At 56.2% G+C, this 14,563-nt stretch overlaps 1 long non-coding RNA gene across 1 annotated transcript; it reads left to right on the top strand.

Moving 5' to 3' along the window:
• The first annotated feature begins 261 nt into the window (after positions 1–261).
• On the top strand, positions 262–1,707 carry LOC131424191 (uncharacterized). Its single transcript, XR_009226842.1, has 3 exons — positions 262–540; positions 1,088–1,214; positions 1,420–1,707. It is a non-coding gene; the product is annotated as an uncharacterized LOC131424191 (long non-coding RNA).
• Positions 1,708–14,563: the final 12,856 nt, after the last annotated feature.

The raw sequence follows: 14,563 nt of genomic DNA, 5'->3' as shown, positions 1-14,563 counted from the left end.
GGAACCCTCGAGCACACACTTCCACCAAGCCTGGTGCAGTCGGGTCTGGAAATAAAATGGTTCTGGGGCTGGTCTGCTGCCGTCCTCTCGGTTTGGTACCTAGCGCTGGCATCCAGGACACCAGCTCCCAGACAGGGTGGCTCTCCCCTTTGGTTGTCTGAAACCATCTCAGGCTGGCTTCCTTTTCCTTCCACCTGGTGAGCAGGAGGAGGAAATGGGGCTGTAACTGCACTGCCCTCCCCAGGCTGACCATGCTCACCTCTCTCGAGTGGGACAAAAGCCAGCTCAGAGCAGGGGACCTGACTCAGGTGGGCTGGGTCCCTGAGCTCGCCCACGGCTGTAGAGCCAGGCAGAGCTGCCAGCCCAGGGTGGGGCGTCCGACCGTACTGAGCCTGTAGACCTGGATCCTCAGCATCAACACAGAAGTAAGGATCTACGGGAACAGAAAACTGAATACAAGGTCAGCTCTCAGAAGGGGAACCACTGACCCCAGGACTGACCAACAAACGGAAGGAAAGACTGAGTCACCCAGAACTTCAGGTACTGTGCTGGGCACGCAGTGAGTGCCAGAGAGGACTGGAGGTGGACAGGGGAAGGGGGGGAGAGGTGGGGCCCCTGGACGCCAGGTTCCTCTAGGTCACAGCTTCTGTCTGAAGCAGCTGCTGGGATGGAGAGTGGTGGCCGGTGACCTCGTGGGCTGCGCTGGGGTGACTGTCAGCCGTTGACCTCCGTTGACCATACAAGCCCTCCCCATCGCCACCCTCTCCTGCCCCGTGTGCTCTGGCACACATCTTCGACCACAGTGCTAAAGCAGCTGGACCCGTAGCCACCAGACGGAGCCCTGGCTGGCAGCTTCACGGTGCCAGGTCTGCCGTACCACCTGGAGTGGCCTCGGGCCAGGCAGAGGATGAGCGCAGGGCACGCTGGCTGCACCCTGGGTGGGTCTGCTCAAGCCTCCTCCTCTCACCAGCACCTCTGCGGAGATCAGCAAAACCGTCGCCTTCCTACCATCCCACCTGCTGCGGTCTCCCCACTTCCTGAGGATGTGCCTCAGCCTGGCGGGCCACCTTTTCCCTTCTTTCCGTAGGACCATCTGTGGTCACATCGAGTGGCCCGTCCACGGGTGTTGGCACCTACCCCTCCACCCAGCTTGTCAGGAGGAGCTGCCTGGGATGGAAACCCTGCTGGGGGCTGGACCAGTATGGGGTGTTGCGGTGAGTGTGTCCCCCAGAAAGACCGTGGAGACCCTTGCCCTGGTCTGCGAAGGCGAGTCCTCAGCTCCCCAAAGCCCAGGAGACAATGCAGCAACCATCAGAGGAGAACGATCGGATGATGAGCGCCATAATCTAATCAGCGGAATAATCCCACTTGTGAATTAATAATTTGTTTTTGATTAATTTTTATCGGCTCTTGTCCCAGGTGCCTTACTTGCTCTGCTTCCCAGCGGCCATGTCCTGAGCCGCTCCATTCCACCATGCCCTTCCGCCACGACCTTCCGCCATGACTCTCTGCCTCCCCTCAGGCCCAGAGCCATGGTGTCAGCTGTCCATGGACTGAACCTCTGAAACTGTGAGCCCCAAATAAGCTTTCCCCCTCTAAGTTGCTCCTCTCGGGGTGTCTTGGTCACAGCAATGAAGAGCTGACCAACACAGTGAGCTCATTCAGAAATAGGGTCCCTGCCGATGTCATCAGGTTAAAATGAGGTCGTGGTGGATGAGGGTGGGCCCTAATCCTGTTCATCTGGATTAATTAGTGTCACTCAATCTCCACGTGCTGCCTTAGGCCTTCACTGTCACTCACCATTATGTGAATAATCATTTGAATAATCAAAAGGAAACGCCTGGTCCTTTTCTCCCGCGAAGGCCACCTCCTCTGAACTTGGGCTGGCGGTCCTGCAGCGGTCCTGACAGAGCCGCTCTCGCACACACGTTCCTTCTCTTCCAATGTACTTTGTCTTAAGGATCCCTCCATCACACACTGGCTGTGGTTCGGGGGTTTGTGGGTAACAGAAGCTCCCCCGGTGGGGCGGGCACCGTGGAGGCAGCGTGGGGGGCCAGAGCCGGCAGCCCGGGCTCAGTGGCCACATCTCTGAGCTGCTATCAGCGCCTCGGGGTTTGCAGATTGGTGTTGGCGGTCACTAGAGATTGAAGCCAGATTTAAAATTAGGCAGTCAGTGTAGTTAGGTAAATCGGGTCTAGTATCGAGTGAAATCTAAAATGGAGGCCATGCGGAGAATGACTCAGGGAAAACGCAGGACAACTCATGGAATGTTAATGAAGTCCCGAAAAGGCCCTAGGCCAAAGTCCATCCCAAAGAAGTGTTAATGGACAGCCCCCAGCAAAAAGGTGCTGACTCAGAAGTCCTTCCTGACCAGATTACTTCTTTGGCCCACCTGTGTCCCACCCCTCGGGCCTTCCCACCTACATTCCATCACCAAAACTATAAAAAGGGGAGACAACATCCCTTCCACGGATTCCACCTCTTGGGTCCCCTTCTTCCTCCAGGAGAAGTCTTTTCTGCTATCCTTTAATAAACTTCTAATTTCTACTCTGACCTTGCCTCGGCGTGCTTCTTTGGTGTTATTCTTCAACATTGAGGAAGCAAGGACTCGTCACCGGTCGACAGCGGTAACAAGATGACTCAAGATTGACCCGTATTTCTGCAGTGTGGGATTGCTGAGCCCAGAGATGAGCTCGTATCCTCTGGTAGCTACAGAATGTATTTATTTATTTATTTATTTATTTATTTATTTATTTTTTTTTTTTTTTTTAAAGAGAGAGGGAGAGAGAAAGAGAGAGAGAGAGAGAATTTTAATATTTATTCTTTTTTTAGTTTTCGGCGGACACATCTTTGTTTGTATGTGGTGCTGAGGATCGAACCCTGGCCGCACGCATGCCAGGCGAGCGCGCTACCACTTGAGCCACATCCCCAGCCCTACAGAATGTATTTAATTAAAAAAACGTGCTAGACTGAGATGGGGTGCAGGCAGCAGCAAAGGGCACAGGTCCTCCGCCAGGCAGAGAGGGGCAAGGTCCCCAGGAGGTTACTCAGCACTGACACGTCTCAGTTTTAACATCTATAAAATGTGAACAATGTCCCAACCAGTGTGGCACTCAGACGGCAGCTGAGGGAAACGGTAAGGATTGCTACTGTGACTTAACAAATTGTGATTTGGAAACAAAGTATCCCCAACAAGCTATTGCGCACCCGATAAGTTTCTAAACAACTATCCCCAGTGAGCTGAGGGGGCTGCCCCTCTACCTGGCACTAATGCCCAGAGCTGCCCCTGGGGCCGGCCAGGGTTTGGGTGAAGAGCTGCTGAGCCTGGTGAGCCAACCTGACACCATGTGGCTCCTCCACTGTTCTACAGGGAACGGAAAGCCCAAGGCAGCCGTGGGTAAGTCAGCCGTGGGACAGCGTCCCTCCGTAGCCTGTTTCCCAGGCCTTGCACGGGGAGAGGGCCCTGCCCACAGTGCCCTTGGGCAGATCTCCAGCAGCGCTCCTGAGGGCTGCGGGATTTCCTAACCGCCTGCTGGAGCAGCCCTGCCGGAGCCTGGCCAGACCAGCTGGGCTCCACCTGCCGCTCCCCCGGAAGCCCCCTCCCCCCCTCCTGCGTCCTCTCCTCCCACAGGTGCAGGAGGAGGCTGGGATCAGAGGTGCAGACCGGAGCAGGCTCATGTCTGGAGAAGTCCCCTTCCTTATAGACCTGCCATCTAGAAGTCCTCACATGGCACAAGGGACCAAAAGGCCAAAAGGGGACAACTCTGTGTCATCTCGTGGTGGACAAGGGGAGGAGCACAACAGGGCAAGATGGTGGTCTCCAGCCTCTCAGGCATCATCCACAGGACCACTGTAGATGTCACCACAGTGGGATTATGGCTCAGCATGGGGATGACGGGGACATTCGGGTGGTGGCTGATGGATATCAGCTCCTAGGTCACATTCCCACGCCGTGTGCTGTGCTCCCTCTCATAGAACTGCATTCTCAGGAATGTGAAGTGAGCCGGACACTCCCTGGCCAGAGGGAGTCAACTCCCTGGCCAGAGGGAGTCAGTGGGCGGGTTGCTCTGGGTGGCAGAGTAGGGCTGCTCCCTCAGTGTGACTGCCTGGGCCTGCCTCTGTGCCCTGAGGGTTGTCTCCAGGGCCGGCCCCTCCCCACCCCCCTTGCCAGGAGCACTGCCTCCGGAGGACACAGCCCTGCATTTGTGTGGGAGCAGGGGCACAAAACAGCTGTGGCTGAGAACCACTGGGGTCAGGGAAGAGCTGCAAGGGCCAGGTGGGATAATCCACGCATCCAGTCGGTCACACCCAGATCTTCCAAGTCCCTGAAATGGTTTCCTCACCAAGGAAACCACCAAGAAAGATCCAGTACTGTTTCCATCCACTTTTGTCCAAAATAATTTCTTCAAAACCAACAGGAAGACAGAAGCCAGACACACCAGCGTGTCGGGGTCACCTCCTGGCGCCGTCATGTCCTGCACCACCAGGCGCCTCCAGCCCACCTTCCAATCACGGCTGCTGGACGAGGCGCTCTTCCCACTGGGACTGCTGTGCCTGGGGGTCCAGGGCCTGGCGGAGTCCTGAGGCTGCAGAGAAGCCCTGGGCTTTGTAAGCTGTGCCCTGCTGTATATCCCCGTAGGGTGATCAGGATTACCACACCAAGGATCATCCCTGGGTTGTTTGGCTCTGTCTCCTGTCCCTTCCCTGTCTCTTCTGGTTAATTCAGATTTCCCAAAGGGAGAGGGTGAGGGTATTGAAGGGGCTTAAAATTGGAGACGTCAGCAGGCTGACTTGATTTGTAAGAGGAGGAGCCAGGGTAGATGGACAGGTGGATGGGTAGATGGACAGGTGGATGGATAATGAATGGATTGAGAGATGGAAGGATCAACGGTTAGATAGGTGGTGGATAGATGTGTGACCATTTCTGTCTTTGGACCTCTTTCACCTCTTGGTTCTCAGTCCTGAGCCTCACCTAGTCCATTTGTTGGAAAGGAACGTGCCTCACTGTGGTGCTTACCGGGAAAGAAGTACCATACCCGCCTGCTGCCTGGGCAGACCTTTGACAGTCTTGACACCCTTTTATAACAAAGCACAAGTCAGTTACGCAAATGTGCATGTTAAGTGATAGGAGATTTGGGCCTTGGCTGTGATTTGGGTTCCACAGGTCAGGCTGAAGGCCAAGTGAGTCACTTCCGCTGAAGTGTCTCTCTCCAAGCTGAAACCAAGATGTCACCGAACCTTCCTAGAAACCAGGAGAGGTCACAGCCAAGGGTCCTAAATGGCCATTTGCAGCTGACACGATGAGGTTCCCTCTGCTTTAATCCTTGCACGCTTTAATCTTTCAATCTTTACAAAAAGCCACCTGATGTTCTCCAGTCCTGGGTCGTTTGGCTCAGTCTTCCTGTCCCTGCAGGGCTGGTGACGAAAGCACAAAGTTGGCTCTGTGCTCGTTTCTGCCTTTCTCAGCGCTGGCTGTGAAACCAACCTCCTCTCAGCCTAACAGAACACTGTCTGATGGAGGCGGTGCTGCCTGATTGTGAAACTGAGCGACAAAGCCCTGGAGACCTTCAGGTGGCTGAGATTTTGTGCTCTGACACCTTTACCTGGCAGTTCTTGGATCGCTCTGGCGTCAGAGAGCTGCCCGTGCCCCCCAGAGCCCACACACCCCTGATGCCCACAGGCAAGTCAGTCCTCCTGGGAAACAGCTGTGGCTACTGTTGGCTCTTCCTAAGGGAATTGTGCCAAGATCCATGTGACGATGTCCCAGGACAGAGGCCATCCGTGACGGTAATGGAGTGATGGCTGATTTCTCTGGTCTGGCTGCCAGCCTTGGGGCCTTCCGGTCTTATTTTGCCAGTTGGATCTGCCCTCGGCGAGATCAGCGCCCAGTCAGGGCTGCTCAGGCGAACCCTGCTGTCCCCAGGAGGGGCAGGAGGACTGTCCAGCAGCTGGAGGACAAAACTTGGCATCGCCTGCTCCTTTCCAGGAAAGTGAGGCCTTCAGGAAGGGCAGCAAGGTCCCGGCTGGTGCACCCGACAGCACAAGCCAGCCATGGCCAGCCAACCCTCCCACCGGGGACCAGCCACCCGGGGGAGTGGCCAGTTGGCTCAGGTTTGCCTGGTTCCTCCCAGTTTCAATGTTCAACTATTTCGGGGAAAACCCCTCAGTCTTGGGAAAACGGACAGCCCTGTGTCTAGGATTCAAAGGCGGGGCTCTCCTGGGCTGCGGGGCAGGGGTGTGGGCTGATCCCGATCCCAGGGCGTCACCCGGGAGGGATCTCCGACAGCTGGGAGTGTTGGGAGCTGTGGGGCCCAGGGGGCACCTGGGCCAACAGTCCCTCAAGGGACTGAGCACCACAGGGGGGTGTCCTCTTTAGGCCACTGTGCTCTGGACCCAGCACCCCTGTCCCCACAGCTGCCAGCCCTGTGCCTCCAATTCAGTGTGAGGTTGGGCTACCTGAGCCGGGATGAGCAGTCTCCTCCCCACAAAGCTCCAGAAGACCGTAGCAGGAGCCCTCGTGGCAAGAAACAGAGGCAGCCAGGTCTGGGCTGGGGCACCAAGGGCAGGGCTTAGTCTCATTTATTTTATTTTGTATTATGATGCATAGCAAGATAAATGCAAGTTCAAGTTCATGGCCACCATAAGACAGCGAGCTTCACCCACTGGATCTCCTGCCACCCAAGACAACCAGCACTGAAGCTTGTGTCAGTAATTCTCTCACTCCCTTTATACCTGGGTACATCCCTACAGACGATGCCTGGGTCTGAGCTTTCTGTGAGTGGCACGCCACCCTGGGTGTGTCTCCCGAGATGTACTGGCTTCATCCAGCCCCTGCAGTTCCTGCATGCTGACAGGTGTGGCTGTGGGGTTGCCACTGCCGTATAGTACTCCACGTACCATCACGTGGATCTGCAAGCACACCTCAGAGGCACTGTGGGTACGACTGCAGACCACCGTGATAAAGCAAATACCAAGAAAAGAGAGTTGCATGCATTTTTTGGGTTTCCCAGTTTATATAAAAGTGAAGTTCACACTGTATTCCTTTAAGTGTGCAATTGTAAGGGTAAAAGAAATTGAAGTTAAAGTGTAAAAGACCAGGCATTGTAAAGTTTCTAAGCTGCAAGGCCTGAGTTAAAATGTGAAGGACCAGGTATTGTTAAGTTCCTATGCTACACGTAAAACCTGAAATTCCTGTAGCTGTTAAGACAATGCTTGGAACCTCCCAGTAAATACTTCCCCTGACCGACTGGTTATTTAATAACCTAGGACCCTGTGTAGCCTTGCACGTAGACATCGCAGGGCCTAAACCAATCAGTTTGAATGTACCTCCCCCCTTAGAATTCACCTATCACTCCCGCCTGACCTGTTCCCGCCAATGAATGAACTAATCATGTTTAGGAGTTGTTTGATTTTCCCCGCAGTGTATGATGATTTGTTAAAGGAGACTGTGATGTATGTAAAGTGCCCGCCCTCCCCCAAAAGTGTACTTAAGCAGCGCTCAGCCCCTGCTTGGGGCTCTGGGCTGCTCTCCCTTCTTGAGTGAGCACGGAGCCCCAGCGCGCTGGATTGGATCCTCAATAAACCCCTTTTGCTGTTGCATGAGCCGCGGTCTCTTGGTGGTCTCTTCCTCCGACGTTGGCCGGACCCTTACACAATAGCATTATTTCTAAAAACCAACATGCAAATCTTAATTTAAAATGCATTATTGTTAAAAATTATTAACGACCGTCAGAGTCTGCAGCGAGCGATCTCTTTTTTGATGCAGAGTCTCGAAGCTGCTGGTTGCTGTGGAGTGGTGGTGGCTGCCCAAACCTGGGGGGCTGCTGCCATTTCTTGATAAGATGGCGGTGAAGTTTGCCGTGTTGGTGACTCCTCCCCAGCGCCCTCAGCAGGAGTGCACCCATCTCAGGAAGCCACCTTCTCGGCTGGGGCTAAGCAGCAGCTCACCCTGCCTGTGTCCCGGTGGCAGCTTGTCACATCTGCCAGCCCCACTCCTTCGTGACTTGCCATTTCCACCACACCTTCAGTTATCCCCCCACTCATGCCCAGAAGCATCCGAGTATCCGTGAGGACTGGGACCAAATTCTTCCAGACTCCTGCTCCTGGTGAGAGGCTGACCTCCTCCCACGGAGCACAAGTGTTCTCAATGGCATCTAGACTGGTGGATCCTTTCCAGAAGGTTGGCGATCTACTTGCCCCAGATCCTCCAGGGGACTCCCTCTCTGCAGCCCCTGGAGCCATAAGAAAGGTATTTCTTAATAGTTTGACTTGAAAGTCAAACTGCTCCCAGTCCCAGGCCTGCCGGGAACACTTCATGATGGAAGTGTGGGACTGTCCATCTCCATCAAGTGGACGTGGAATCTCCAGTTACAGGTGGCACACAGACGCTGCTCCTCAGGCTTTGTGTCGCGCTCACAGCTCAGACAGGAATGCAGTAGAATTCCCGAGGGCCCTGGACGCTCAGAGGGCAGTGAGCAGCGGCTGACCTCCAAGCGCAGCAGCACCAGTGCCCTGGGGACAGCCTGCCCCGACTTCTCGCTGTGGTGTCCTAAGTGCATCCGGGTCCCACAGAAGCCCACACTGCCTGCACCGGACACCGCTGCTCCGTGCCCACTGCTGACGGGCTGGGGATCTCGATGGAGCTCCCTGTGTGGCCTCTCCAGGACCAGGCGCTACTTCACCTGCACCTTCGTGTCCCGGAGCCCCTCTGTCCTCGAGCTCATGGATGGGCCTCTGCCAGCTTCCGGCTCTTCTGCAGCCGCTCTCCTCTCAGCCTTTGTAGACACGGAGGGAGCTAGCACCCTGCTCCCGGTCAGGCTTTGGCTGAGGAGGTGCGCTGGCCAGGTCTTCTATCCAGACCAGGGATGCTGCCCGGCCAGAGGCTGCTTTCTCCCTGAGGTCACCCACTCAACTTGCTTCAAGGGCCTTTCCCTTGACAGTGTGGGCGGTGGGCACGGGCCGAGCCTCCAGCCCCGCCCGGCTGCCGGTGCCTGCCCGGGCGGCTTCATCACCCCGATGTTTGCTCCACACTGGGAGAGGTGAGGCTCTTCCTTCCACTGGAGCATTCAGAGACTTTTATCTAATCGGCCTCATTTCCATATTGTGTCTCAGGGGACCGGGAGCCCAGGAGAGGGCGGGTGGAGGAGCCACCTGTGGGGGGGCACTCAGAACACAGCTCCATCTCACAGGGACACTGTTCACAGTGCCCCCGAGTTATCATGGAGCCCTCGCTGGTCACAGATCACCCTCACAGGTACCAATAATGACAAAGATTGGAATCTCGCCGGAACTACCAAAACGTGACACAGAGACTCGGGAGGAGCCTGGGCTGTGCACAAACGGTGCCAGTGCCAGGCTTTCCCAACCTCCACCCTGCGGAAAGTGCAAGGCCCGTGGCCTGGGCCTGCAACAGGACCTGCTCTAGTGACCCAGGCCCAGCGTCCACTGGTGACCAGACCTGTGGGTCCTCTTGAGCCAAGGGATGATCCGAGTAGCCACACAGAGCGGGGACGACGGCCATCTTTACGTGGAGGGCTTGACGGTGTGCAGTGGGGCCAGAGCTGAGTTCTGGGGCCTCCGGGTGGCTCAGCCCCTTCCCAGTTACAGCACCCAGCTCCTCCCCTAAACAGACGCTGGTTGCTCTGTTATTTAGGTAATCTGGGCTGCAGGGTCACCAACTGTGCTCCCCGGTGCTGGGCAAGCTGGCTTGGGCCTTATGACATCACTTCCTCTCTCATTTATCTTCCAGTGCAGGAGAGAGCCCAGGCCTCTCCCAGGCTGGGCAAGCACAGTACCCCAGCGCACAGGTGCTTAGACTAGAGTGTTTGTGTAAGTAATGCAGGCATGTGTGGACAACACAAAGCCCTCTGAAGGCCGTCCTAGAGAGTCTTTCTCAGTCTCCCACCCAGGATTCCAGTGTCTGTACCCCAAGAGAGCCCACCGCACGCTCAGAAGTGGCGCATGAGTTTGAGGCTGGTTCAACTGTGCCTGTGCACATGCTGCCCCTGGTGGCAGCTCCCAGGAGTGCAGTCTCATGGGACGTGGTTTCTGTCCAAGTTCTGGAAGTTAATTGCTTCACGTTAAGTTCCAGACAATGAGGACATCAACCTTTATACTCAGTCCTACTGTGTAACAGCTTTACAACATTCAGACAAGTTCCCAAAGCATAACAACAAAAGGGAGAGGAGTTTTATCGTACACATTCAACTAAAACGTGCAGTTGTGGTCCTCCGAGTGCTGAGGGGCAGTCTCTGTCCTGTAGGGGAAGCCCAAGGAGTGCGGTGTTGAGAGCCACAGCCGAAGGGGCCCCAGCAAACTTCCAGCTGCCAGCAAACTTCCAGCTGCCGGCTGATGATTGGCTCACAGCGGCCCCAGCAACATCTAGCTGATTGGCTCCTCTGCGGTGATGCTCATTGGGCTGTTTCCCTGCCCTTTCAGACCACGGAGCTGCTCATTGGGGGACTTTTTTGGCTCCGCCCACGTGACCCAGCCAATCGGCCTCAAGAGCAGGAGGATTGTGGGAGGTGGAGAGAAGCTTGTGTGGGAGAGAGAGGCTTGTGGGAAGCCGGTGGTGGCAGTTGAGGCTCTGAGGGTTTTTCCTGAGAGACTGTTTTGTTTGGCGTGTGTGGTTCTAAAAATAAAGTTAGTTTCTTTTGACAAGTGGCTCCTGATTGTGCCCAGCCAGACTGCGGCAGTGCGGGGCCGGCGGGCCAGTCTGCTTTCCCACCCCACCCCATGGCCAGGGAGGTCTGCCCGCTGCTGTCTGCGTGGGCCAGCCCAGGCCCCTGCAGCAGGGGATACTGTCAGCCTGGGAGAGGCACCACCCTTGGACGGATTTTCTTTGTTCTTTTTACATATCTATGTATTTAGTTGTTGATGGACCTTTATTTTATTTATTTGTATGCAGTGCTGAGAATCAAACCCAGTGTCTCTGCCACTGAGCCCCAGCCCTAGCCCCTGGACAGATTTTCTGTCTTGCATCCCTACTATGTGCTAGACATTCTTTCTGGCCAGAAAAGACACTTGACAGTTTTGAACTCGGAGAGCCTGGCGTTTCCAGTTAGGACAAGAAGTCACAGTGATCACCAGCATTCTGTGCCCCAAACAGCTGCTGGCCTTTCCAGCTTCTGCTCCTGAGCCCCCCGTCCAGGGGGCCACTCCGCGCTCCCGTTCAAACCTGGCTGCTCAACTGCAAGTGGCTTATTTCAAAATGGGCATCTCTTCCCTTCCTCCTCCTCCCTCCCTGATGGGGGGAAACAGACTCTTCCTGTCACAGGCTGAGCCGCCATGTCCTTCACGCCTGGAAGAGACTCGCTGCCCCAGAATAAAGGAACCCCAAGCCCAGGATCTGGAGCAGCGGCCCTCCGGGACCCGGGACGGACACTGATCAATCATGTCTCCTGACGATACTCATCTCCAGCCCTGTCCCACACGGCGATGGAGTCCCCGAGCTCCTCCTTTGCTAACAAATCAAGAAAACTTTTGCCTTTTTCTCAAAGCCTTGCCCTCATTGGATTGGCAATGGGGACAAGGACCCAGCTTTCCACATCAAAAAGTTGGCAGTTCTGGCTGCCCGAGGTTCACCACAGCCCTCTCCACCTCCACCCGTACCTGCTGATGCTGATGGGGCCACGCTGACTCCGCGAAGGACACCACAGGTGTACAGCCTGTCGTCTCCAGGAGGAGGGAGGAAAGAGGGAGCCCTGCTCTCCCCAGCCGAGGCCCTTGTGGGGACGTTCTCACGCTCAGCAGTTGCCTGGCCTGTCCCTGGTGAGAAAGGCAATGCTGGTGACACTGCAGTGAATGTCCCTGGGCAGAGCCAGCAGAGCCTCCCCTCCATAGACAGACTTGGTGCAGAGGTGGCCGCTGCCCAGCCCCAGGGCGCTGGAGCCTGCATGGGAGCCCACGGCCCCAGCAGCCACCCCTACGGAGAGTCTTAGAAAACTAAACGAGGCCACAAAGCTAATGTTTCCATCAGAAAGTTGTTTTTAATGGCAAAAGGGCGTCCAGAGAAAAGAAGAACCATCCCCTACACTCAAGAAGACTCCCCAGGAGCACACTGCCCAGGAGCACGACACCCGGAGCACCATCTGCTCTCACCTCCACCAAGGTCTCTCCTCTCACCTCCACCACGGTCTCTCCTCTCACCTCCACCAAGGTCTCTCCTCTCACCTCCACCAACGTCTCTCCTCTCACCTCCACCAAGGACGGTGGGGCACACAGTGGGGCACACAGTGGGGCCACACAGTGGGGCCATAGCTCTGGGCAGCCAGCATGGTCGCACCTGCCACCCAGGCCACGAGGCTCCCCTCTGTCCGTCTGCCTGGGGACTCCTGTGCGGTCACCTCCTCCGCCCCTGAACATCTCTGCAGAAGCCACGCCTCGGGCTGGCCTAGTGGCCCTGCCTCCAGCCTGCAGTCCCCCTGCGGCCCTCCCACGGTCCACCTCCCTGGGGCCCAGCCTGGGTGTGGCCTGCTGCACTGCCCTGCTCGGCCCTCCTCCCTCCTCAGGAGAGGTGCTGGCCTGGAAGGCGGGTGTGCATCCTGGGTGGCCTCTCACCCCTGAGTGACCAAGAGAGACAGGGCTTGCTGTTTCCGGTCCCCGCAAGGCTGGCCCTCTGTGTCCTTCCACGTCAATGTCCCGCCTGGCACCTGGAGAACACCCCACCCTCTGCTTCTCCTGAGGCGATGGGATGACCATGGAACCCCGCAGCGCTGGCCCCGTGGCCAGGCTTCCTTGGCTCCATCTGGGGGTCACCGATGCTGCTGGGCCGCTGTCCTGCCCCACTGGTCCCTTCTCGCTGTGTGGCCTCCATCCCCCGCTGTACCACATTCGTTCTTCTGTGGTGGACGTTTAGGTCGCGTCCATTTCCTCCTATTTCTGGCGATGGCCCCGTACGCTCTTGTGCTGTCTCTGGAGGGGCGTGATTGTCTCACCCTGGGGACGTGCCCTGACGTTGGGCTGCTGGCCAGCGACAGGAGGGCTCGGCCTTGAGGCATGGCCATGCGGTTCCCCCAAGAGGCTGCCCACCTGGAGGACAGTTAGAGAAAGTCTCCAGAGAAGGATGGCACCTGGACGGCAGAGCTCCGCAGTGGGGACGTGTCCCCCGCAAACCAGGAGCCCGTTCAAGGCCCAGGTGATGGGCAGTCTAAAGGCACATGGTGGGAGAGTGGCATGAGATGGTTCGCAGCCACGATCCTCAACCCCCAGGATTGGTGATGGTGGCAGAGCCTGAGGCTGAGCGGTCAGCAGCTGGGCACACTCCTGCAGGACGGCTGTGCAAGGGGTGGCCATGGTGACCATCAGATGGAACCTCTGGCTCTGTTGATCATGTTCTTAGGACAGACCGGGGACCCCGCAGCGAACCCAACAACCCCCTCAGGGTTACCACTTGTACCCTTAGGAGCCAGGGCAGAGTGCCCTCTCTCCTCGCCCAGGGAGGCCCGAGGTCCCCTGTCACTCTGGCGCAGCCGTAGAGCTCCTGGTGGCTCTAATTTCCCAATGGCCAATCACGTACAGCCCATCCCATGTGCTCAGGGGGTCATCTCGTTCAAGGCTGCCTCCTCCTACAAGGATTCCCAGGCGGGCACCTCCGTCCGGGTCGTGAGGGCCCTTCTGCGCTCTGGGCTGAGTCCCTGCAGTTGGGAGGGCCCATGTCAGCAATGTCCCCGTCCCCTCTTGTGAGCCGCCCCTCACCCTCTGCACGTTTTCTTTTTTGCGTCAAGTCCTTGATTTCATCAGAAGCCAATTTCTGTTTGCGACGAGTCCTCTTATCACTCATCGTAAACTTGTCTGACCCAAATCATTCCTTTGCTTTTTTAAAAAAGATTTTGCTTGCTTTTCCCATGTAGATTAGCAATCCACCTCAATTTTATATGATGTGAGTCAAGAATCAAAACTCATTTCTCCATTTGAGCCTATATTTGACCCAAATGTTTTGGTATTTAAAATTTTTCGTTGGTTTATTGAAAAGATCCTTCTTCCGATTGCTGTGGTGTGGGGACCCCCGAGTCTCCAGGTTCCTAGACCATCCTGTATCAAACAAGACCAAGTACGGTCTCCAGTGTAAGCAAGTCTCCGACAATGGTAAGGTTTTATTGTGGACTTTGGTGTTTTAGTAAATGGTATAAAAATCTTTACTTTCCCGTTTGCTCAGAGCGCACTGAGCCCCAGGGGGCGCTGGATCCACCACCAGCAAGTTCAAGGGCCTATGTTGGTGTTTCACAGTGATCACTTAACAAGTCCCCTTCTGCTTTTCAACACTGTGACTAAGTTTTGAAAAGCAGAAGGGGACTTGTTAAGTGAATCTACCTAACAGAATCCCACCAAGCTCTCAGAACCAGGGCCATCGCTGATGTGGAGCGACAGGTCATTTCTCAGACAGTGACAAAGCTGCAGGCAGCTGAGCAGGTGGCTGTCATCCCTGTTTCCAAAGATCCTCCTGGAGACCTGAACCTGTGTGTCCATCCCCGGATGGTGACCAGGGCTGGCTCCAGGCAGGGCGGGCGCTGCTCTGAACCTGGTGGGGGCGACAGTGGGGGGGCACTGTGACGCATTATGTTTC

The sequence above is a fragment of the Marmota monax genome, unplaced genomic scaffold (genome assembly GCF_021218885.2).
Source record: "Marmota monax isolate L192 unplaced genomic scaffold, Marmota_monax_Labrador192_F-V1.1 WCK01_AAM20220418_F8-fsc00038, whole genome shotgun sequence".
Classification (NCBI taxonomy): Eukaryota; Metazoa; Chordata; class Mammalia; order Rodentia; family Sciuridae; genus Marmota; species Marmota monax.
Note: the sequence above shows the minus strand (reverse complement) of the source record. Positions and strands in the feature narration are given on the sequence as shown.